A 25908-nucleotide genomic window follows, 5' to 3' on the forward strand; every position below is an offset into this window, starting at 1 on the left:
AGCACACACAGATTTCAGGGCCACCCGGGGCATTTGTGGCCAGCAGCTTCGGGCTGGTCCCGTTGGTGCCTGCTCCCTCCTGGTCATGGCTAGAGCCGGCTGCCATGGCCCTGCCAGGGCGCTCTCCTCGGCTCCCCGCAGATGCGGCATCTGACCATGGCTCTGTCCCTCTCTCTTTCAGCCCTTCAACACCTGACAGAGGACACCAGCAGTGCCGTGTCAGACGTGGCACTTGCAACATTGCATGTCCTCCAGGCACTGCAGAGTGAGCCATATTCCATCTTCCAGAGGCTGCAAGATCAGCTCCGCAGGGCATGGAGGACTCGGCCTCGTCTCTCGGCGCTCAGCTGGCTGCGCTGCTTCAGCTCTGCAGAGAGCTGATGCCAGAGGCTCTGTCTGCTGGGACCACCTGAGCCAGGGGGAATTTTCCATTTCTTTCAGATTGTTCTTTTCTTCTTTCTGGTTGTTCTTTAGTATATCAATATAGCGTTTGTTATAATACACAGACTCCCAGGAGCTTTCTTCTGCTACCCAGGCTCTGCAGGGCTTAGGGGAAAAGGGGGACAAGGGGGACAAGGGTGCCTGGGCTCGGAGAGCTGCCCAGGCGTGCAGTGTTGCAGGGAAAATGGCCAGAAACCCCTTGGCCTTTGATGGTTCTGTGGAAGCTTTTGTGCTGGTGACAGAGCGGCTGGGCAGGGGCCGGAGCTGTGGGGATCCCTGTGAGAGCGGTGCCTGGAGATGGCCACAAGCCCTGTGCCAGGCAGGGAGCGCCCTCTGTGTCCTCCTGCCCGTGTGCTGCTGGCTGGATTGCTGAGGGCTCCCGGCTGCCTCTGGATGGGGCTCCTCTGGAGCTGCTGTGGGGCTGCGGCGCTGCTGCCGGGCAGCTTGGCCGGGCTGGGGCAGCCCCTGAGGGGCTGGGGCCATGAAGGGATGAGGGGCTGGGAAGCCCTGACTGGACACGGCAGTGGGAAGGAACGAGGGGGATGTGTGAGGGAGTGGGTGGCTGTAACATATGCTGGAGGGGGAGTGGGTTGGAGACAGAGAGAGCACTCACCCCGATGTTCATGTGGCAAACAGAGAGCGTTTATTCTCAAGCCCTTCCTTCTAAAGGGTCTTTGAGAAACCCAGTCTGGATAATTTCATTGCTCTGATCTCTGTGCCTTGTCAGATTCTGGCCAGTGAAATGCTGCAGCCCTGGGAGAGATGTGACTGGGCGAGGCCCCTGGCAGTCAAACCAGGGCTGGTACATTCACACAGCACGAGCCAGCCTGCACTGTGACACACGGCAACAGAGTGCAAGGCACAGCTCCGGGTGCTCCCCAGGAACCTCAGCTCTGGGAGCACTGTCTGCCCCAAGCTCCAGGGGCTGCAGTGGGAGCCCGGCTGGGCTCTGCCCTGGGGCCATCCTGCAGGGACAGCTGGACACAGGGAGCATTCCCTTGCCACAAACAGCCAAGCCAGGGCTGCAGGGCAGCTGCTGCAGCCCAGACTGCACTGTTGTGTGCTGTGCTCTGGGGCTGGGGCTCCCCGCACAGGGCACTGGGCTGGTGTGCCACAGGAGACACAGAAGCTTCAGCTTCAGCCTAACTGAGGTGGGTGCGTGGGCTGGGAAGAGTGGGGAGGCTCAAGGGGATTCACAGAGCTCATCCTGCTGCAAGGACAAGGAAAAGGGAGAGGGAGCTCAGCAGTGAGGAGAGCTGAGGGCTGGAGAGCAGCTCTGAATGACACTAAAATCCCACTGGACCTCTGAGACATTGCTGCTCCTCAGGCAGTGACAGGATGAGTCCCTAAACCTGGGGCTCTGCCTTCCTCATGGTGAGGGGCACCAAGGAAGGCAACAGTGTGATGGAGACTGCAATGGGCTGAGAACTCACTGGGGGAAAAGAGGGAGCAGTTGGGAAGTAAAAGGCAGGTGGAGGAGAGAACCGTTCAGAGAAGGGCTGAGCTACAACTTGAGCAAGCTGAAAAATGTCATTTGGGGTCATCCCAGATTGATTTCATTTCAGAAGTTACTGAACAAGTTTATTTTCTGGGGGGTGTCATGTTTTCCCTTGGAGCTATACACTCTGCAAACTTGAGCTGTGCTGCCAAAATGCTCAAGCAAGTCTGTGCTGCAGGTCACACCATTTCGTCTTTGGCTGATTCTGGCCCGGTGCTGAGCTCCAGCAGAGCCCTGGCAGAGCCCAGAGCAGCCTCAGCAGCCGCAGAGCCCGGCTGCAAGGAGAGAAAGCAGAAACCGCCCATCAGCTGAAGGCTCCTGTGCCCTTGTCCCAGCCGCCCGCGGTGCCCAGGCCATGCTGGCCGTGCTCAGAGCGGTGCCCAGAGCTGCCCATCCCTGCTGCCTTTGGCACAGAGCAGGAGGGCAGGACATGTGCCCAGCCTGCAGCCAGCCAGGGCACATCCAGCCCTCAGCAGCTGCCCAGAGCAGGATGCTCCTGTGCTCGCTGCCATCTCCCAAAAGCTCTGATCCCACCCTGCCAAGCAGACGGGGACCCACCTCATGCCATCCCCCCCTTGAATGCTTCCTCTAGAAAAAGAAACATCAAATTATTGAAAATAGATTACAGACAATGGGGCAAAAAAGAAAAAAGGTAAAAAATCTTATCTCTACCAGGGGCTTGACGAAGGCCCAATCCCTGCATGCCAGGGAAAAACCCACCCACGGGTGAGGGAAGCCCAGGCTTTCTCCCTTCCCCCTGCACTGCCCCCCATAATAACAGTGACCCCAAAGCAAACAAGGGCAGTGGAGCAGCCCAAGCCCTTCCTTGCCTGCACAGCAAAGCAGCCCCTGCACAGCTTCTGGAGTCCCACCTCTGCTCCCACCATGGGGCTTTGTTTGTGTCGGGCTGGCTGCCCCAGCCCCAGCCCCAGCCCGGGGCACGGTGGGTGCTGGGGGCTGTTGGCAGGGCCAGGAGCCCACTCCCATTTGTACCCAGCCCAGCCCATGCCCCAGCCCTGCCAAAAGCAGCTGGGCAGCGGCTGAAGGATCAGCTGCACCCGCCCCAGCAAAGGGGGAACCTTTGGTTCCTGGTTAGGCTGTGCAATGCCCAAATCTGGGAGCATCCCCCTGTGTGTGGACTCATCTGCGAATTTCCTGTGGAGCCTGGTTTTGAAGAAGGTGCCAGAATCCAAGTCCATCATCTTCAGCTGGTCAGTGGCCAGGTCCAGGAAGAGGTTGTCATCCTTGGTGTTGTCCTCGCTGTCTCCAGCAGCAGCATCCCCACCTGGTACAGCTTCTCCAGGGGCTCCTTCTCCTTCCCTGGGCTGAGACCAGGCTCTCAGGGTTCTGCCCAGGGCCTCAGCTGTCAGGGAACCAGGACAAGCAAAACCAGCTCAGATGGCAGCCACCAGTGCTGGGCAGAGCAGCTCAGCTCCAGCACAAGGTCTGTGTGTTCCCATCTGATGAGCCCTAGGCAGTGACACGGGCAGCACAAAAAAGTCTGGGTTCCTTTGCTACTGATTGCCAAGGCATGTGTGGGGCTGTAACTTACCAGGGCCCTGCATCAAAGTGTGCCTGTGGCTCTCTCCCTTCTTCTAGGGCAGATGAATATCCTGCATCCCAGGATGACAGAACAGCTCTTCCAATGAGGGCCTTTCCACGTCCAGCGTGGATAAACACAAGATCAGATCTTGGCACTCTGGGCACAGAAACCAGAAACCACCGGGCAGTTGGAGAAGGCTCCTGTTGGCTTTGCCCCAGTATTGCCATGCCCAGCCTTGCTGGATGTGCTCAGAGCTGGGCCTAAACTTTCCCATCAATTCCCTGTTTTGGAGGAGAGCAGGAGAGCAGGACATGTGCCACCTCCTCAGCAGCTGCCAGAGCGGGATGGCCACGAGCCCGCTGCTGTCTCCCAGCACTGGGATTCCCCCCGTGGCCAGAGATGAGGATCCACCTTGAGAGAGCCCTTGTGGCAGCGAGAGCTGATGGTCCCAGCTGATGTTCTGGCCCCTCCTGAAAGGGTGCTCCCCACAGACCATCTGGTGCAGCAGGATGCCCAGGGACCAGATGGTAGCTGGCTTGCCATAGTACCAGCCAAAGTGGGTCCATTCCGGGGGGCTGTATGACCGTGTTCCTATGGAATAGAGATGGAGTTCATCAGGGGGATGCTGCTGCTCCCAGAGCCTGGCCCCAGCATCCCTGGGCATGCGGGGGCTGCCCCAGTGGCACACGGGGTGACCACTGCCCTCTCGCCAGCACCTGGGACTTGTGTACAGACTTGGGGTTGGGAAAGAAGCCACTGGTGATGGAAGAGGGCTGTGGAAACCCTGGCAAGGCCCAACCATGACAAGGAAGAACCCACTCAGTGCTGGTGAAAAACCATGCTGTTGTGAATTCGAATGAGGCCTGATTTTGAGAAGGAAATAGGCTCTCATTTATCAAAACAAACTACAGAGGACAGGGAGTTTGAGATAAGCCCAAACTCCCACGCAACAACCCAAAGATAACAACATGTCCCAAACACACTGGGTTCCCCCCCATATAGTACATCCCTCAGAAGGAGAGGAACCCCAACCCAACCAAACCCTCATTTTATAACCCCTCTCGGGTCCAGGATTGGTGGGGTTTGGATCCGCATGTTGACTGGTCATTTTCCGGTGTTCTCATTGATCCTTATCGATATTCATTCTGGACCAATCATTTTCTCAGGGTGTCGAATGATTGCTCAAGTCCCCTGTCCAATCACCTCCCGCCTCCCTTCGACTATCGCCCCCACCAAACCCTGGACTTCCCCTCCCCAGGACCCACAACAAACACCCATCAACTCTCCCCAAAATAACAATTCCCAACCCAGCCCCAATTCAACACAAATTGAATGTAATAAGTAGCAGTACGTTTGTTCATTAATTAAATCAATAGCTAAATAATTATACAATATAAAAGCAATAACTAAATAGCTAAAACCGCTTGATTCTTAAATGTGCAGCCACACATGGTTGCTTGGCTTGCAGGAATCATATAGTGCTTTGGGAATTCCATGGTAAAGATATAACTTATAAGGAAAAGTTCACCCAGAGGGCACAGAGGAAGGCTGTAACAACAATCCTTAAACTCACAAGAATTGCTTAGGCTTGCAGGAATCGTATAGTGTTCTGAAAATTCCACTGTATAGGTATGCCTTATAAGGAAAAGTTCACTCAGCGGTTAAAAGAGGAGGACTTGGAGCCTTCATCCCACGACCACCAGAAGGCAGAAAAAGACCCCCTAGCAACTGAACGGGGAAGCGCAAAAGACAGACCACATCATCCCTGAACCCGGGAGAAGAAGGCAATAAAAGGCGAACCTTGGGGATAGGAACGGTGCGAGCCTAGAGGAGCGGAGACTCCCGGCTGCCCAGCGCTGGACTTTGCTTATTCTTGCTTGCATAATAATAATAATAAAAAAATAATAATTGTATGATCCTTAAATCCAGTGAACTCGTTTATCACACCCATGAAATGTTTTGTCTCACGCAAAGAAGAAAGAAGCCACAAGCCAACACTCTTCTTTATTGCTACACTGTTTTCTTTGGTTACTTCTCTAATAGGAATGACTTTGGGGTGTGATTTGTTTGTTTCTCTCTTTCGTTCCTTGGGGCGCACGGCGGCTCCTCCGTTGGGTTCGCGGGGCAACGGAGGAACGGCCGCGAGCTCCGGCGGCTCCGCAATAGCAGCAGCAGCAGCAGCAGACGCAGCAGCAGCAGCAGCAGCAGCAGCAGCAGCAGCAGCAGCAGCAGCAGCAGCAGCAGTGCTTTTCTTGATCGGTTTTCAGCTCGACTTTTCCCTTGCTCCGCATCCCCTTCTCCCTCCCACTCACTGTATTCCCGTCCCGTCCCATCCCGGGCTGTGCCGTCCATGTTCCGCCTCTCCCAGCCTGGCTGATGCTGCGTCCCGCAAGGTGCCCCTTGGCGGGGCCGCCCCATCCCCGCCCCTGCCCAGCCCGCCGTGGTTCCGCCTGGGCCGGGCTCTCTCCGTACCGGCTGTGGCGCTGCAGGAAGAGCCGCTTGCTCTGGTGCTGGCGGAGCATCGCGGTCTTTTGGCTCGGCCTGGCGCGGGGTCTGGCCCAGCCCCGGCCGAGGCCCCGGCCCCAAACGAAGCCCCATCTGTGTTTCCGCCCGCAGCCGCTCCGCCGCTCGCCAGCTCGGCCGCCGGCCCCGAGCCGCTGCAGCCCGGGGCGGCTCAGCAAGCAGCAGCGCGCCGGGCGGGCGGGTGCCCCGGGCAGAAGAGCAGCAGCGCGGTGCCCCCCGCATGGGCGGAGAAGCCTCCCTTGGGGCAGCTCTACCGGCAGGGCCCGCTGCTGTGCAGTGGCGGCTGCGGCAGCGTTTACTCCGGGACCCGGCTCGCCGACGGCGCCCCGGTAAGAGACGGGGCCGGCTCGCATGGCAGCGGCAGGCGGCGGGCAGCGGGCGGTGGGCGACGAGCTCAGCCCACTGCTCACCTTGGCTCGCAGGTGGCCATCAAGCGAGTGTCCCGGAGCGCATCTCGGAGTGGGCGCGGCTGGTGAGTGAGCGGGGCCAGCGGGAGGAGCCGGCGGGGAGGAGCCAGTGGGGCGGGCCGGGCGGGGCTGAGGCGAGGCCTGGCAGGGTGGCAGCCGGAACGCTGCGAGGGCAGCGAGCGTGGAGTGAGCGGGGGCCGCGCAGCGCCCCGGGCCGGGCCATGGCGAGCCGCGGTGGGGCTGGGCAGGGGCTGCCTGAGGCGCGGCGCAGCATCGGCCCCGCTGACGGCATCGTGGTCCCCTCGCAGCGCAACGGCGCCCTTGTGCCCCTGGAGCTGGCGCTGCTGTGGATGGTGTCGTGGCCTGGCTCCACGGCGTCGTGCGGCTCCTGGACTGGTTCGACGTGCCCGAGGGCTTCGCCCTGGTCATGGAGTGTCCGCAGCGCAGTGAGGACCCCTGGTACTTCCTGCACGAGCGGCGGTTCCTGACGGAGCCCGTGGCGCGGGGGCTGTTCCGCCAGGTGCTGGAGGCCGTGCAGCACTGCAGCGGCCGCGGCCTCCTGCACCGCGACATCAAGGCCGAGAACGTCCTCGTCGACCTGGCCACGGGCGAGGCGAAGCTCATCAACTTCGGCTGCGGCACGATCCTCCAGGACACGTTCTACACCCGGATGTCAGGTGAGCCCAAGCCGGGGCCCAGCCGGGCAGCTGAGTTCCCCGCTTTGCTGGCAGAGGGGGAAGAAGGGGGAAGGAAAGAGGGGGAATCCTTCTTCAGCCAGCTGCAGCCAAGTTGCTTTTTGGCAGGGCAGGGGCTGGATGTTGTGGAACGGGAGCTGGCTGGGAGGGAGGGAAGGAAGGCAGGAGGGAGCAGCATGGGCCTGATGAGCTGCGCCTGTGTCCCATAGGAACGCCGGAGTACAGCCCACCAGAGTGGATCCTCTTTGGCTGCTACCATGGCCAGCCAGCCACTATCTGGTCCCTGGGCATCCTGCTCTATGAGCTGGTCTGCGGGCACCTTCCTTTCCGCACCAACAAGGACATCGTCCAGGGCCAGCTCGTCTTCCCGCCCCGGGTGTCTCAAGGTGGGGATGCGCCTTCAAGGCACGAGGGGAAGAACGGGGTTGGGAGGGGCAGCTGGCACATAAGGATCCTGCTCTTGCAGCTGGTGAGGAGGTGGATCTCCTGGGCTTAGCTGGAGGAGGTGGCAGCTGTGCCTCTGTGCTGGTGTCCTCCGCAAGAGAGGATCAATAGGAAGCTTTTGGGTGCAGCTCTGAGCACTCCTGGTGTTGCCTGGGCACTGTGGAATGTGGGAGAGCATGGACAGGAGCCTTCTGGTTTCTCTCTGCAGAGTGCCAGCACCTCATCAGGTGGTGTTTATCCATGGACCCCATACACAGGCCATGCTTGGAGGACCTTTTTGAGCATTCTTGGCTGCAGGAGCCCTGCCTGGCCCAGGAGACAGCAGAGATGCATCCTGAGCACAGTAGAATCCAGAAGCCCAGCAAGCAGCAGCGGCACGCGTCTCGTGGCACTGGAGAAAAACCCCGGAGCGTTTCCCTGCGGCCGCGGCGCGGAGGAGAGAGCGCAGCCGAGGAGATGCTGCTTCCGCTGGTCCCCACGAGCTGTGGAGGGAGCGGCTCCGTACTGCCCGTCCTATTGGAGAAGTGTTGGCAGTGCAGTGAAGGTGACACGGATTGGGACAGAGGAAACATCCCCCTGCAGCTCAATGGCATCGTGATGTCCCCGCAAGCCGAGGCACAGCTGGCGTGTTCTTCTGGAGCACGACGTGGAGCTGGGAACACCGTCCTGGAGCTGGCCACTGGCGGGGCAGAGCCAATTGGTTTTGGCTGCGGCCCCTGCATGAAGGACACGCTCTGCACTCCGATGAAATCAAGATGAGTCCCCAGCCGGCGCAGGGGCGGGGGGATGCTGGTGCTTCCAGGCACGGCAGGGCTCGGCCTGGCCACGTGCCGGAGGTTCCCTGCCCAGCAGCGCCGGGGAATATTAATTTTTCTGCCGGCCGCCGAGCTGCTTTTTGGCGGGACAGGGGACGGATGTTGTGGAAGGGGAGCCGGCTCCTGGCCTTGCTGACAGCTTCTGCCAGCCAGCCTGGCACGGGCTGAGGCGGGGGCAGCCAGCCTGACAAAAGCATCCATCCATGTGGATGGGGGGTGGCAGAGGGGGGGACGGGTTCTGTAGCCGTGCCCCAGCTGGTCTGCTCTGCAGGCCCTTGAGGAAGAGGTGCGTTTACGGGCAGGAAAGGTGGGGATTTTCCCCACCTCTGAACAGGTTTAATTCTCACATGGAGTGGTCAGACCCTCCTCAGGCCTGTGAAACGGTGACAGGTTTTGTGCTTTTTCTTGTTTCCAGGTCTTGTTTTGAATTGGCTTTCATGCAATTGTTCTTTTGTTTTCCCAGGAGGATTACACCTGGTGCCCAGACCGGACAGGGAAGCGCCTGCAGCGTCCGTGGAGCGCGTCCAGTGCCAGCGCTGCCCCAGGGGCCACGGTCCGCGGGGACAGCCCCTTCCAGAAGGACGAGGACCTGGTTTGGGATCGGCTCCTCTCCTGGCAGCAGCTCTCCAGAGGTGGGCACCCGGCTCCACAGCTCGACTGGCAGAAGGGCTCCGGGCAGATGGCAGCAGGCACACGGGCATCCCGCTCTTGCAGCTGCTGAGGAGGTTGCTGTGCCATGATTAAGCAGAGGAGGTGGAACGTGGCCTGCCACGCTGCCCTTCTCTAAAAACAGAGAATGGGTCGGGAGGTTTGGGCTCTGAGCAGAGCCAGCAGCCTGGCCCGGGCACAGGCCATGGCGGGACAGGGGGACGGGAGCCTGCTGCCACTGACCGTGGCTCTCTGGTTTCTCTCTGCAGGCTGCCAGCACCTCATGCCATGGGAACGGCACCGCTCGGCCTGCCCGCCTGGGAGGGCTGGAGGGCGGCCGGTGTTCATTTGCGGTCAAAATAAATTTGTTTGGGTTTTTTTTGTCATCGTCATCATCAGAGCGTTTCTTTCCTCCTTTTCCAAGCTTTTGGCCTCCCTTTCTCCAGGGTAATCTTTTTGTGTCCATCCTCAGCCTCTTGATGGCATTTGGCAGGGGGGGTTAAGCAACATGAAAAATTCAACAACAGCTCCTGTAGCCAACTGCAGCAGCTCCTTCAAGAGCCCCTTCCAGTGAGGTCTGCATGTGCCTTGTAAAAGGAAGTGCTTTGCAGCGATGGGGTTGTCGCCCTGCTGCAAAAGCTGGGAGGAACTCAGAAATGGCAAAATGCCAATTTGGCTCAACCACCACCCAGGTTCTTCATCTTTTCCCTCTGCTCCGTGATAGGCAAGCAGGGCTGGACTCCAGGAAAGTTCAAGTTCTTGGTGCTCCCTGGCATCAAAGTGATCCAGTAAACTCTTGTATGCAGGGACTGCAACAGGGCTACTTGTCAGAACCCAGGAAATTCCTCTGGCTGCCCTGGAGGACTCGAGCCCCTGTCCAGGGGGCACAGAGACCTTGGCACAGAGCCCAAGACCCCTGTGCCTTTGATTTAGCCCTTGAATAAAACGATTACCAACCTTATATGAAGAATTGCGAGCCATGAAAGTTTTAAGTAGAATGAAAATGAATTTATCATGGGGTGAAAAATAGATTTTTGGGGTTTCTAGATGGGGATTCAGGGGGCAAGTTGGAGCAATCGGGGTGTGTCCAGCCTTTCTCCTTCTTCTTCTTCTTCTTGGCCTCCATCTTCTGCTATGATGTTGACACTTTTAGATTGGTCTAGAGTAGAAGCTCACAGTCTAACATAGGTGATAGGTATTGGAAAATAATTGTAAATATCGTACATGTAGTTTTTAGTATAAAAAGATAACACCTCCTCGGAGCCGGCAGAATGCCTCTGACTGTCTTGCTGAGCGGACCTCATCAGGACAGGAGAAAGAATTTTATAGATAAGATACAATAAACAACCTTGAGACCAAGAATGGAAGAGCTCTGACTCCTTCTTCGAGCACCAGGCTGGGAGAAGAGACTTTCTAACGTATATCAGGGTCACTCTGACCAGCTAGAGATCCTGAGATCTCCTAAGAAATATTTTTTGGGTCCTTTTAAATGTTGTTATTTTCTTATATATGTTCAGCTGTTCTAAGAAGTTACTCGCAAGGTCTCTAGGAGAAGATTTTTTATTAAATAAAGAAGGGGGAGTTGTGGGGGCCAGAGATCCAGCCAGAGAAGAACTTACTGTGCTCCCCTGGAGGGCCAACTCCTGACCCACTGACTTTGTAGTTTGGGCGAGCAAATATGACCCCCAGCTGCCTTTGCAACTTTATGTTGATCCCCCAGTACTCATTGGTCCTTCCCTTTGTGTTCTGCCCCTAAGCCCTTATCCCATTGGTTACCAGTTTTGTCCTGCCCCTTGCCTTCCCTATATAATCCTGTTTTTCCCTGGTTCTGAGAGTTTCTGTCCCTGGCTCCCTATGCAGAGTGCCCTGCTCTTAATAAAGGCTTCTTCTCTGTGGAATGCCATGCAGAGCTCCAGCCTTTTTTCTCCGTGTCACCTGAAGAAGGAAGCTGAACATCACACGCTGCTCTGGGAGGAGGATGTGCCTGTGCCCCTGAGCTGTCCTTCTTAGGAGGCTCTTCAGGAAGGTTGTGGCACCCTTACCACGGCCACCCTGCCGCCACAGCAAGCAAGAGCCTCAGAAACGCCCTTGTTCCTAGAGGCTGTTCTTGTTCACTTGCTACCGATGAGTAATTTGGGATCACAGCCACCAGGACAGTCCTGGAAGCCCTGGAAGTTACCTGCTGAAATACTCAGCATCAGTCAATTAACAATACAGAGTGCAATACACATTCTCCAGCCACATGGCTCTGTCCCATGAGCTTCTCCGTGACTGGATGTGACATGTTTGGGGATTTCTGCTCTTTGGGCATTTGTTTCCTCTTGCATTTCATTGGATTGAGGCAGTTGTTGCATATAGGTTTTATGGGCAATTTTTTTCCTCCATAGGGAGAGTAGAAAAGAATACAGGGAGAGTAGAATAGAATACAGCAGCATGCTTAGTTGGTTTATTAAAATCAATGAGTTAGAAAGTAGTAAGCAGCTATGGAACTGAGGAAAAGGGAATATTAATAGACTATGATAAAACACTCTGATGCCGAATTTTGCCCCAAAAGGCGAGAATAAGCTGCCCAGAGACTGGATTTGAGGTCTATAGGCAGGAGGTATTTATTGGCAACGCGTTGGAGAAATCACTAAATGGATTTCCAAATTGTGTACAGCAAAAGCAGGTTTTTATACAATTTTGAAAAAGGATTACATCATTATTACATGCATATTCATAGGTAGGCAGGAGTACAGTCGGAGTCTTCCAGGAATTCTTGGTCTTCCTTAGTTAAATTTTAAGCTTTTCCTAATTTGGGCAGTTTCCTGTTATTCTTGGCATGTCTTTCCATGGCTTGGCAGAAGTTATTGTTGTAGTTGGCTTGATTCTATGGCTTGGCAGGTCACTTTAACTTATTGGCTTCCATTTCTGCTTTTCTCTTCAAATATTCTAATTCCAATGTTTCCTCTTCAAATATTCTGATTCCAAAGTTTCTTCTGTGTGTGTTTTTTGGTTAACTTATCTAGATATATGATCAAAGTTAGGGCTCCCTAACAGTGTATTTTAGGTTATTTATTAACTTATCCAAATATCTGATCAAAGCTCTTCCTAATAGTGTATTTTAGGTTATTTATTAACTTCTGCGATTCCCTTGATATACTTTTAAGTGTCTTTTAATTCTTTTATTTCTCAAAAAAAAAAACTTATTGTTCAATATAATGAATGGCTTCATTCCCCCCTTTTCTTATAACTTACGAATTCTTTCGTCAAATCCTATAGGGCGCTGATACGCTCGTACCATAGCCCAAATCATTTGGGTCCTTCTCATTATGATTCTTAGTCTCCACCACATACATTTCAGCATCTAAGCATAAATCTTCTGCTTCTACTACAGCGTTTTCGCAGACATAGCCTAATTGTCCTCTAGGAATGCATGCTTCTGTGCTAACCGATTGCCACCTATTTTTGGTATTATCATAACTGGCCCAGACATTATGGTCTATTGGCCTGACAATGACATTTTGATGTATTGTCCCAAGAGTGAGGATAGGAAAGATAGCTCTTTCCTCTGCTGCACTAATGGTGAGGACATAGGCTTCAATGTGTTCTTGTTGAGGCTCATAAGTGAAATTTACTAATTGCCACCAGGCTTGGTGGTCCTTTTCAAATTGTGTAGTATGATTGTCCTTTAATATTGTTTCTCTTATCTCTTGAGGTAATATACCTGATGTTCCTTCTCTCATTATTCCTGCCGCTACTGATTGTACCCATTGTTGCGTCTGAGGGCATTGGATAGCTAGTGCAACTTCTTTGCTAAGTTCCCCTGTATAGTCAGCAAACTTTGCGAAATCCTCTGCAGTGTTGTTTGCTACCATGGTTAGCAATTTTACTACTAGTGATTGTGTTTCTGCTAATGTGATCATGGATGAACTGAGAGGCATTTTAAGCTTCCCCAAGTTCGACGTGACAGTACTCAATTTGTTTACTAACACCTCTTGATCTATCGTGTTTAATATACCAAATCCGGTGCCAATCCACCCACTTATATCTCTTTGTGCTCTTCTGTGATGAGATCTTGTTGCTAACCATGCATTCCATCCCTTAAGGCTTTGCTGTATAAATGGTTGGCAATCCTTCTGCAAATATGTAATATCGGTGTGAATGTTCATCTGGACCTTTTTCAGGGAATAAGTGGGGTCTAACAATAATTTTTGTTCATTGGATTTTCGTATCACCTGAGGCCCTATAAAGGTTAGGTTATGTACTGCTATACATTCCACCAGTGGAGTGGTTTCTTGGGGCAAGTCTAGACCTGGGTACAATGGGATCACGTCCTCTGGTAATGCCACCTTATATCCGACAGCACGCTTAGGGAAGCCAGAACCCACTTCCAACATTTTCAACTCTCTTTCACATGTGAAGGTCATCGACTGATCCAATCTAAATGCCATCTCGCACTGTGCTTTCCCTTCCTCAGGACCACTAGATGCTACAATCTTTCCTGCAGAAAAGAGAAGAGGGTGAAGGTCAAGGGTTATGTTTTGAGGATGTAGTTCCCCAAGCGGATCTTCTGTATAAATTACTGAGTCTCGGGGTTGTGATCCAGGTGGATCTTCCCTGAAGTCACTCCACTGACATGAAATTGGGCCCTTTTGCTGAATCCAGGCGGTGGGCTTGCCCATTTTCACTGGACTAAAAGTAATTAGGTTATGTTCAGAGGCTGCCATCAAGGGATGAATTGTTAATACTAGCCGCCTTGTTTTTCCTTCTACTAGGTCAAGTTCTCGACACCCAATTTGGATTAGGTCTCCCTTGTATGCTACCATGGTGGGCTGATTCCACGCTTTACTCGCGTATGGCTGATTGTTACGTAAGGCATAAACCTCAAAATAGGATCCCTTTGGTTCCGTTTCCATCTCCGGGTGGATACACTGGTGTGCATTAGACCATGGGTCTATTGGGGCAGAGTCTTGGGGAAGAACTATACTTATCGAGAGTCCAATGATCAGGGTTGTGAAGGTCTGAGGTGGAGTCAGGATCATGATGTCTGTTCCTCTTGTTTATTCTCCGGAGCCTTCTTGACCCGAGAGTAATGAATCCACGTGGGTCGCTCCTTGATCCGAACCGCGGTGAAGGTAGTCAGCAGCACTTGGAAAGGTCCCTCCCACTTCTCTTGTAGGGGTTTTCCTAAAAGATTCTTAACATACACCCAATCACCGGGATTAAACGGATGCAGTTTGCAATCAGGTTGTTTAGGTTGGTGCTCTATCACCACAGCAGCATTCTTATCGAACTGTTTCCCCACCGTAATTACATAATCATAAATGTACTGGTTACCGATTTGGTCTATAGCGTCCCCATTTACAATTTGCATAGCATAAGGTCTACCATACAAAATTTCAAATGGGCTTAACTTTTCTTTTGATCTTGGTTTGACTCTCAGCCTAAGCAGAGCAATAGGCAAAGCTTGATACCACTGCAAATTAGTCTCCTGGCATATTTTGACAATTTGCTGTTTGATGAGATGATTCATCTTTTCCACTTGCCCACTGGCCTGTGGACGGTAAGGCGTGTGTAATTGCCATTTGATTTGTAATGCTTTGCTTATTGCTCTCACCACTTTTGCACAGAAATGTGTACCCCTATCCGAAGAAATGCTCTTCGGTACCCCAAACCGTGGAATAATTTCATTCAACAGTACTTTAGTTACTTCCCTTTCCTTATTTGTCCTACAAGGGAATGCTTCAGGCCACCCAGAAAATGTATCAGTTAATACCAACAAATACCGAAACCCCCCTTTTCTTGGGAGTTCAGAAAAATCAATTTGCCATACTTCACCTGGGAATTTACCTCGATTTATAGCTCCTTGGTGTACCTTGGTTCCCGTATTTGGGTTGTTTTTCAGACACCGCTCGCACTGGGATGTAACGTGCTTTACAGTAGTAAATAATTTCGGTCCTGCTATCCTGGCTTGCAAATATTGGTAAAGCGGATCTAGACCCCAATGGGCCTTTTCATGCTCCGTCTTTACAATCTGCCACATTAGGTTCCCTGGTATTATCAACTGTCCTGTTTCCAATTGTGCCCATCCACTGTCTAACAATTTACCTTTATTCCTTTGAATCCATCTATGATCTGATTCCTGATAATTTGGTTGAAGGTTTACATCCAGCTCTCCTGGTATTAGAGCTGTTATATTTACCTCTCCGGTCCTTGCAGCAGCTAATTTAGCTTCTGCATCTGCCTTTCTATTCCCAACTTCTGGAGTAGTGTTACCTTTTAGGTGTCCTTTACAATGCATTATGGCCACTTGTGCTGGGAGTTGGACTGCTTCTAGCAATCGTAGGATTTCCTCTGCATGTTTGACTGTTTTCCCTTGAGTAGTCAACAGTCCTCTTTCTTTCCAGATGGCTCCATGAGCGTGCACAACAGAAAAGGCATATTTAGAGTCTGTCCAAATATTTATTCGCATGTTCTCTGCCAATTCCAGAGCTCGAGTCAGAGCTATCAATTCTGCCTTCTGGGCTGAGGTCCCTGCAGGCAAAGGGTTTGACTCGATTACCTCTTCTGTGGTAGTTACTGCATAACCAGCCATTCTTACTCCTTGTTTTACGAAGCTGCTACCATCCGAGAACCAGTCATCTGCATCTTCGAATGGCTCTTCTTTGAGATCCGGGCGACTGGAGTAAACGGCTTCGATTGTTTCCAGGCAATCGTGCTCGATGGGTTCTGCTGAAGTCTTCCCTTCTAGGAATGAAGCTGGGTTCACAACGTTAGTTACCTGGATAGTAACATCATCTGATTCAGCCAAGATAGCTTGGTACTTTAGGAATCTGGAAGGTGACAGCCAGTGATTTCCTTTCTGCTCTAACACAGCAGATACAGTGTGAGCTACTAACACAGTCATTTTCTGGCCCAGAGTGAGCTTTCTGGCTTCTTCAATGTTGATTATCACTGCGGCTACTGCTCTTAGACAGCCAGGCCATCCTTTACTCACTTCATCCAACTGTTTGGAGAAGTAGGCCACAGCCCTTTTGTGTGGTCCTAACTGTTGTGCTAGGACTCCTAGGGCCATTCCTTGTCGCTCATGAGAAAACAGCCAGAATGGTTTTGTCACGTCTGGAAGACCCAAGGCTGGTGCTCTCATGAGTTCCTGTTTCAGTCTCTTATAGGCTCCCTTTGCCTCGGGAGTCCAAACTAGAACACCCCTACTTTCCTTTAGTAAGTCATAGAGTGGTTTGGCGAGTATCCCGTATTGATAGATCCATAGCCGACACCAACCGGTCATCCCCAGGAAGGCACGCAAATCTCTTACCGTCTCTGGTCTAGGCATTTGGCAGATGGCTTCTTTCCTGGCTGCTCCCAGGGATCGCTGTCCTCTGGAAACTTCATATCCCAGATACACCACTTCTTCTTGTACCAGCTGTGCTTTCTGTTGAGAAACTCGATATCCATTTAAACCCAGAAAGTTTAACAGGGAAATAGTCCATTCAATGCATTCTTCTTCTGTTTCTGTTGCTATTAGGAAGTCATCTACATATTGCAAAAGAGTACCATCTCCCAGCGGCCTTTCCCATTGTTCTAGTTCTTTGGCTAGTTGATTCCCAAAAATTGTAGGGCTGTTTTTGTACCCTTGTGGCAACACCGTCCAGGTAAGTTGGGTTTTTCTTCCCCTATCTACAGATTCCCATTCAAATGCAAAGATCTTTTGGCTCTCTGGAGCTAAAGGAAGGCAGAAGAATGCGTCTTTTAAATCTAACACAGTGAACCATGTCAAATTATCTTTTAATTTAGTTAAGAGTGTGTAAGGGTTAGCAACTACTGGATGTAGTGTCTTGGTTATTTCATTTACTGCCCTCAGGTCTTGGACCAATCTATAAGTTCCATTAGGTTTCTTTACTGGCAGGATTGGGGTGTTAAAATCCGATTCACATTCTATCAATAACCCCAATTCTAAAAACCTTGTGATTATGGGCTCAATTCCCTTTCTATCTTCTAACCTCAGTGGGTATTGTTTCCTACTTACCGGCCTCGCTCCAGGTATAAGTTCAATAATGATAGGTGTTGCTTGTTGTGATTTCCCAGGTATATCAGTAGCCCATACTAATGGATATGTTTCACTCAGGATACGCTCAATATTGTGACTTTCAGGCTTCGGTTCTATACAACTGATTGTTAGGCTTAGGGCTGTAATCAGTTGCTCTTCCCTTACTTGAAATTCCAATTTGTCTTTGTTGAATTTTATTACGGCTCCCAAGTTCTCCAGTAAGTCTCTTCCTAATAGAGGCTTTGGTGAATTTGGCAAATACAGAAACTGGTGAATCCCCATTTGTTTCCCAATTTTGTATTTGATAGGTCTCAAAAAGTAAGCTTTTTCTGGTTGGCCTGTTGCTCCCACAACTTGTACAAATTCATCACTCTTAGGTACCAATTCTTGATTTAAAACCGAAAATGTTGCTCCTGTATCAATCAAAAAATCCAATTCCTTTTTACCTTCCCCTAGCTCCATTTTAACCAGTGGGTCTGCTAGGGTACGGCCCACCGGTCCCCCTCATTCACTGCCCTGATGTGCGATAGCAGTAGTGTCCATTGATCTTAGTTGAGGGCACTCACGTTTCCAGTGTCCCGTTTGGAAGCAATAGGCACACTGGTTTGGCCCTATTCTAGCTGGGTGGGGTTGGAACCTCCCTCCCCCTCCCACTGGGTAGCCCCTTCCCCTACCCCTGGTATTAGGTCCCAAATGGTTTGTATTTTGAGCTGTTATTGCTGCAGCCACTATTCGACCAAGCCTCTTATCTTCCTTTTTCTTTTCCTCTATTTCTCTATTATTATACACTTTCCACGCCTCATTCAGCAACGCCTCCAGGTTTTTGTTTGCTGGATGCTCAAGCTTTTGTAATCTCTTCCTAATGTCCGGGTTACTTTGTCCCATCATTAATCCCAACAGGTGTTGTTTACCTTCTTCCGTTGCTGGGTCCAGGGGTGTGTATTGTCTCATGGCTGCCCGAAGTCTATCCAAAAACTCTGATGGGGTCTCATCTTTTCCCTGCCTGATGTCATATAGCATCGACCAATTGATAGCCTTAGGGATCGCATTACGCAAGCCCATCGCTATCAGTTTTCTATACTGCACCAGCCTCCGATAATGCTCTTCATTGCCCGGGTCCCATTCTGGTTTACTGCTGGGGAAATTATCTTCTAGTCTCCCCGATAACACTTGAGCATGTCGTTTTCCGGTTTCCAATACGAGTTCCCTTTCTGTATCTGTCAACTCTGACAGCATCACCTCTATATCTTCCCAATCAATATCCAAATTCTTTGCCATTAATTCAAACCTCTTCGCTACTCCCTCTGGATTCCTCCTGAAGTTCCTTGCCTCATCCCTCCAATTGTTCAGATCACTCGTTGAGAACGGCACCTTTATTCTAGTCCTCTCCCCTACCATTGGCATAAGTTGTCGGAGAGGAGCTATCGTATGGTTCCCCTCCTCTCTTTGCTCTGCTTCCCTCCGTGCCACAGATCTGGTATAATACGAGTGACCAATCCCCTCCCCGGGATCTTCCAACCACTTCTCACTCTGCATCTGTCGCCTTTCTTCCCGCATCTGCCGGTGCCTATCCTGTTCCGGGCTACCGTCCTCCTCATCTTCTGTTCCCCTTCCATCCCTCTTATCCTCTATACGAATTACTATATTCAGCTTCTGTGAGTCGTTCTCCACCCCCCTTTCGCATGTCTCATTGTCATTCTTTTCACTATATTTCAACTTAGAGACGTCGCCCCCCAGTGAGTCACCTTTGTCTCCAGTCCTCGGTGTGCTGGTGTCCATTCTACAAGTACCTGATTTCCTTAAACTTCCATTCCCAGGTGTGCCACCATCCCCACATGGACTTAGTTCGGGCAGGCTGCGTGTCTCCCCTCGGCTCTCTTCCCCATGTGGGCTGCCCCCTTCCCTCTCAACTTCTAGTCTGGGTGGGCTGCCAACATCCCTGTAGCTCCCCGACCCCTGTGGACTGTCCAGTCCCTGTGGGCTGCTTTCCCCCTTGTTAGTCCCCGATTTTAATGGGCCACCCCCCTCCCAACTGTTGTCGAGCTTCTGAGGGCTGTGCCCAAACTTAGATTTCCACCATCGTTCCAGTTCCTTTAATGGGCTAGGATCCCCTTGTTCCTCTTTTGGCCTGGGAAGAGGCCCTTCCCGTCCTGGGGCGAATGGATGGTATTCCCACAGGCTTATTTCGCTCTCCTTCCCACTGTCCCTTCTTGTTAACTTAAGACATTGTTGCCCAATGCTACATGCATCACAGCAACGTTCTTTAGGCTTTAAGCCTTTCTTATCTTTTTCGAGGGCTAGTACTAGGGGGTCTTGAGGTGCTACGTTTACCCCGCACTCTTTTTGCCACTCCGGTTTATTTCTTAAGGTAAAGAACATATCAGCATACATCACTTCGTCCCATTTATTAAGTCGACGAAGGAAAAGCATCAGTTGTAAGATAGTGTTATAATTAGTTGTTCCCTCCGGTGGCCATTTCTCATCGTCATCTAACTTATACAATGGCCACCACTGTGTGCAATATTTAAGGAGTGTCTTTTTACTTATGTTTCCCCCCGGAATCCCTCCCAAGTCCTTCCAGTGCTTTAGGATACATCCTAAGGGGGTTTTCATATTTACGTCCTTACTCTGTTGACCTCCCATTACTATTCCCTGTGGCTGTATTTACTGTTTAACCGGATCAATCCCTTTCCCACAAGTACTGTTTGCCAATTTATTGCAACACTCCACACACACAATTTCCAATCGCTTCGTCCGTTTCCGACCTGGCTTCTCGCGAAGAACAGGAACTGCGGAGCGGGACTCCCTCTCGCTTCGCAGCGATGCTGCGTCTCATTCACTCTCATCCATACCCACACACCTTTATCTACAAGATTACATAGAGTGACAAAATGTCTCCTGTAAGATTTGCAACAGACACATAGAACACCACAAACTGACCGAAAATGTCTCCTGTAAGATTTACAACAGACACTTAGAACACCACAAACTGACCGAAAATGTCTCCTGTAAAATTTGCAACAGACACATAGAACACCACAAACTGACCGACCTCTCTCCCGGTCTCAGAGAGCAATTAATTCACAGTAAATATAACATTAAACACAATATTAAAACAGTTTCCCACACAACAAGAAGAACCCAAAAGTTCTTGACCCTTAATTCACAGTAAATATAACATTAAACACAATATTAAAACAGTTTCCCACACAATATGAAGAACCCAAAAATACCAAGATAAATGAAAAACAAATATTCCTTCCAGCAGGACTCTAACCTGCGTTTCTATTACCAGCAGGACTCTAACCTGCGTTTCTATTACCGGGACTCTAACCCAGCTGGGATATTTTTACCAGGGCGTCCCCCGGAATCCCTTCGAGCGGTCACGTCTGACCCTCGTTTCCCATTAAAGCGCTTTACCATAAAACCTATAAGCAAAGATAAATACCTCTTAATTTGGAGCAGGAGATGCAGAAAGTCCTTGTCCACCGAGTCAAGGCTCGGACGGACCCTTTTCTGTCCTGCCGCGGTCGCCAAAAATGATGCCGAATTTTGCCCCAAAAGGCGAGAATAAGCTGCCCAGAGACTGGATTTGAGGTCTATAGGCAGGAGGTATTTATTGGCAACGCGTTGGAGAAATCACTAAATGGATTTCCAAATTGTGTACAGCAAAAGCAGGTTTTTATACAATTTTGAAAAAGGATTACATCATTATTACATGCATATTCATAGGTAGGCAGGAGTACAGTCGGAGTCTTCCAGGAATTCTTGGTCTTCCTTAGTTAAATTTTAAGCTTTTCCTAATTTGGGCAGTTTCCTGTTATTCTTGGCATGTCTTTCCATGGCTTGGCAGAAGTTATTGTTGTAGTTGGCTTGATTCTATGGCTTGGCAGGTCACTTTAACTTATTGGCTTCCATTTCTGCTTTTCTCTTCAAATATTCTAATTCCAATGTTTCCTCTTCAAATATTCTGATTCCAAAGTTTCTTCTGTGTGTGTTTTTTGGTTAACTTATCTAGATATATGATCAAAGTTAGGGCTCCCTAACAGTGTATTTTAGGTTATTTATTAACTTATCCAAATATCTGATCAAAGCTCTTCCTAATAGTGTATTTTAGGTTATTTATTAACTTCTGCGATTCCCTTGATATACTTTTAAGTGTCTTTTAATTCTTTTATTTCTCAAAAAAAAAAAACTTATTGTTCAATATAATGAATGGCTTCAACTCCACAGAATACACAGTTATGCTAAAGAGTCTCCTTCTCCTTTTGCAGAAAGGCCCCTCACCGAGGACATAACCAGGGTGGTACAGAAAGCTGCATCAAGAGCTTGTGGGGGGAAACGGAGTTCTTTGTGTTGTAATGCCTATGGAAATTCTGTGCAGTGACAGAGCTCTTGTAAGAGCTGTAAATTGGTACAATGCCTTCAGGCCTAAATTCAAGCTAGAAGCATGCTCCCAGAGCAGCAGCCTTTCTGTCACTGCTCTTGGACTGCAGCTTCAGAAACAGGCAAGACAGACCTCAGCTTAGAAAATCTAAAAGCTCCTTTTCGGTTCCTTGATCAGATTCAGGATATACTAGATTGCCAAGCAGTATGGATTCTATTTGCCACCTGTATGCCAGTTGTCTTCTGTTAATTGGGCAGTTTTCCTTATCTCTTCCACAGCCAATCCTCCCTCCAGGGGAGACATCTGCTGATAATGGGCTATTGAATGTCACTGCATGGCTGAGAAGAACTACAGCATCCCATTGGGAGATGCTCCACCCAGAGGGAGGAGCCAAGCATTCCTACCCGGATATAATCTTGAAATTCTGGAACACCAGCACAGCTTCTCCTCTGGATTTCCCAGAAGAACAGCTGCCTCTTCCAGTGGATCTTCAGAGGAAGACTACACCTTTCTACAGGATCCCTGCTCCAACAGAACCACACCTGACACTCCAGGAGGGCTGCAGCCACAATTCCAATTGGACTGCTACCAACACCCTGACCCACAGGGTGTCAGGTTGTATTCTGACTCTGTCAGTGCTGTTTTGGTTTACTGCATTGTTTATTTTATCTTTTTATTTTCTTCCCTAATAAGGAACTGTTATTCTTGATTTTTACCTGAGAGCCCCCCTTAATTTAAAATTCATGACAATTCAGAAGGAAGGGATTTACATTTTTCCATTTCAAGAAAGGCTCCTGCCTTCCTTAGCAAACACCTGTCTTTCCAAACCAAGACAGAGGAGCCACCTGTGTTATACATGTAAATACATAACACAAAAAAAGCAAGAGCCTCAAAAAGGCAAAACAACTTGGTAATTTGTAGAAATAACTTTGATCAAAAATAAATGTGTTAATAGATCGGTCTGAAGATGACATTCACAATTTTCCTGGTGATATTGTGCACTGTACTGTAACAATGGATAGTAACTGGACATAGCCAGTAGGATAACTGGATATGCTTTTCAAACTTAGTATTCATTGAATTATTCATTGAATTCTCATCCTTCTGTACACTTCAGCTCTGCTGTAAACTTCAGAGACATTTTTTCACAAACTTCTAACAAGTTACTCTGGATCCATAATTCCTGAGACCAAAGGGAGTCCAAATGTCAAGTGGGATTACTCTTTCTCAAAGCCTGGAGTCACACAGAATGAAGCAGTACTTAAATCATCGTGTGCATCCCATATACGTAACAGTCCAGTTACTGACCATCTGCAAGAATTTTTTGACTTTTGCTACAAATTACCTTCAAGAATAAGCTACAAATAATATCTTGAACCTGTTTAAATTCAGGGATGGCATTACAATTGCCCTAAAAAATTCTAAGGGCACCTAGTGCTGTTGCAGTAATACAAGAGAACTGTAAGTGTGTATTACTAGTTGTTATTCATATTAGGTAAAAGTGGATCAGCTCAGCTTTGCAAAGCAAGAAACAAGTCATGGAGAGTTGAAATGATGGATTTGGGACAGTGTAGCCAGTCTGCTTTTTGTGAGAGATGCTCTTAAGCAGTGGCAGCAGTAATGTACTCATCTCCTGTATCTGTGCTCCTTGTGATCTACTATCCCCCTCTGCAATTTTTTCTGCTCTGTTTTTTTTCTTTATGTCTTCAGCTGAGTACCAAAAGGAAACACAGAACTGCAGTGTTGCTACCAAAATAATAGATCTTTTTTTCAAACTAAAAAATACCCAGGGCTTTTAGAAAACACAACAGAAGTGTTGCAAAGTATAAACAATAAAAGATATTGAACAGTATTTTGACATTACACTACATCAGCCAAAGAAATGGATAGTAGGGCTTGAGGAACAAGGATAGAAATGAAGTTTTGTTAAAAGGGCTTATTTTGGTCTCTATGTGGTAACTGTCATCACCCTGATGTAAATACTTCACAATCTATTTAAATTTTCCTAAGTTGTATTCTTTTGCAATCAGCTATGATTTTTTAAATTTCTCCTGCACCCATAACTGAATGATCTGAGCACAATCTCCAAACAAGACAAATGGTAAAGTAGCAAAGGGCTGCAATAACTGAGCAGCCAACAGGATAAGCCACACTGGCATCTCTTGGCTTTGCCAAATCCTCTGTGAGTGTTTTCGTTTCTTTTCCTCTTTGGTTTAAAATGCAACACATTTTCTTTCCTTCTGATGATTCACCTCTGAAAGAAAAAGGCAGTAGCTGTTTTTGGCAGTGTAAGTTGCATTTGCAAATTGGCTCAGCTTGTTGGCAGCAGAACTGCATTTTTTCTTATCAAAGCTGCTCATCAGCTTGAGTGGGGAGAAGGCACAAAAGGATGAGAGAGGCTGGTGCAGCTCTGATGGTGTGAGGATCCAATGGTGCAAAGAGCTGGGAGGTGAAATCCCTTTTCTTGAGTTCAGGGTCATTAGGGAAAGGGAGTGTGTGCCTGAGAGCTCAGTTCTGTCAGCCATATTCACCTAGTAAAAGGTTTTTTTCCTGCACCTGTGTGTGTGGCCAATGCCAAGGGATGACAGCTCTTTCTGTTGTGGGGGCGTTGCAGCCTCCAACTGCAGACTATGCAAACTGAGCTGCATTGAAATGTGTTCTCCAGGGCTCTGTTTTGGGGCCGGGCCCGGATTAACATCTTTATTGATGATCTGGAGGTGGGCATTGAGAGCACCCTCAGTAAATTTGCTGATGCCCAGTTGGGTGGGAGTGTGGATCTGCTGGAGGACGGGAAGGCTCGGCAGGGAGACTTGGACAGACTCGATCAATGGGCCAAGGACAGGGGCGTGAGGTTCCACAAGGCCAAGTGGCACATCCTGCAGGTCACCAGCCGCCTCAGGGTGAGCCAAAGTGTGCCCAAGGGGGCAAGAGGCCAATGACACCTGGCCTGGATCAGCAGCAGTGTGGGCAGCAGGAGCAGGCAGCGCCTGCCCCTCTGTGCTGGGCACTGCTGAGGCCACACCTGGAATGCTGTGTCCAGCTCTGGGCCCCTCGGGAAAAAGGACATTGAGGGGCTGAGTGTGGCCAGAGAAGGGCAGCAAGGCTCACGAAGGCTCTAGAAAACATGGCCCATGAGGAGTAGCTGAGGGAGCTGGGTTTCTTCAGTCTGGAGAAGAGGCTCAGGACCTCACCGCTCTCTCCAATTCCATGGCAGGAGAGTGCACTGAGGGGGGCTGTTCTCTTCTGCTGGGTCTGCACTGAGAACCAGAGGAAGTGGCCTCAGGTTATATTTTAGAAAAAAATATTCACTGTTCAGGTGTTCAGGCCTGGGAATAGGTTGACTAGAAAGGTGGTGTGAAATACAAAGTTGTGTTTCGTGGCAGGTACAAACAGGTGACGTGTGTATTTGTGAATGCGAAATGTGTGGACCCCAACAATGGGAGAGCTGTAAATTCTAATAATAATTGAGGAAAATAAAGCATGGAAAAAGGCCTTTGAACCTATCTTTTGTTTGCAATTAGCCCTGGTTGATTTACGAGCATCGGAATTAAGGTGTTAAGGATGTTGCTTTTTGCTTGCAGTTAATCCATTAAGAGCTCTGCAATAATAACCTTTTGAAGGATAATTTTAGAATATTACTTGTATCCTTGAAACTATAGCTTTGGAATATATATAAAGGAAATATGCTTATCTCACGCCTTATGGAAGCAGAGAAAAACAGCTTGAGAAAGGAAGATGAACATCACCTCAAGGATTTATGGTTTCAACCAAAGGGAAGCTGGACATCACTGTTATGAGATTTATAGCCTCTGCAATTAAAAGGTGCACCCACATCTGGGGAGCTGACTCCACCAGATGGGATTCCTCTTTCTTCTTTCGGAAACTGGACCGCCACCATCTGGGATCCTCCTTTTGAGATACATCCTGAGAAACTAAGATCACAATAGTGTATAGAATTGTGATGTAATAATTTGGAATAAAAATTGCTGATGAGTAAAAAATTGGAAATAGAAACTGCTGAAAAAGCTGATGAGTACCCTTATAACTACCTGTAACCCTCAACTATCGGTGTGCAGTTGGAGGGAAAACTTCCCCCACTGTACCCGGCACTGTATTGCTCATACTTTACCATATTAAATAATAAATTGTTTACTGCTTGAATATTGGCCTAGTCAAGCTTCTTATTCATAACAGTAACTAATAATGTTTGAAGTATTTTGGTGCCATTTTTATCATCTTTTTCTCTGATAGGGTCAAGGAGGGAGGCACTTTGGGGGCCGTGGAGACATTTCTGGGGCACATTTGGGGCAGTTTTGGGTCTGGGGAGGGAATTCAGAGAGAACTTGAGGGTCTGGAGGACACTTGGGGGAGCCGGGTGGGCACTTGGAAGGGCACTCAGGGATTCTGAGGGACAGTTCGGGGTCTGGGGCACCACTTGAGGGTCTAGGGGGGCCCTTGGAGGTCAGGGAGGGGAATTT

At 49.7% G+C, this 25908-nt stretch overlaps 1 pseudogene; it reads right to left on the reverse strand.

Annotated features, from left to right (window-relative positions):
* Nucleotides 1-3534: 3534 nt before the first annotated feature.
* The window catches only part of LOC136570535 (serine/threonine-protein kinase pim-1-like), a 59809-nt pseudogene continuing 37435 nt past the window's right edge, over nucleotides 3535-25908 (reverse strand).

Source organism: Molothrus aeneus, unplaced genomic scaffold, assembly GCF_037042795.1.
Source record: "Molothrus aeneus isolate 106 unplaced genomic scaffold, BPBGC_Maene_1.0 scaffold_34, whole genome shotgun sequence".
In the NCBI taxonomy this organism is placed as follows: domain Eukaryota; kingdom Metazoa; phylum Chordata; class Aves; order Passeriformes; family Icteridae; genus Molothrus; species Molothrus aeneus.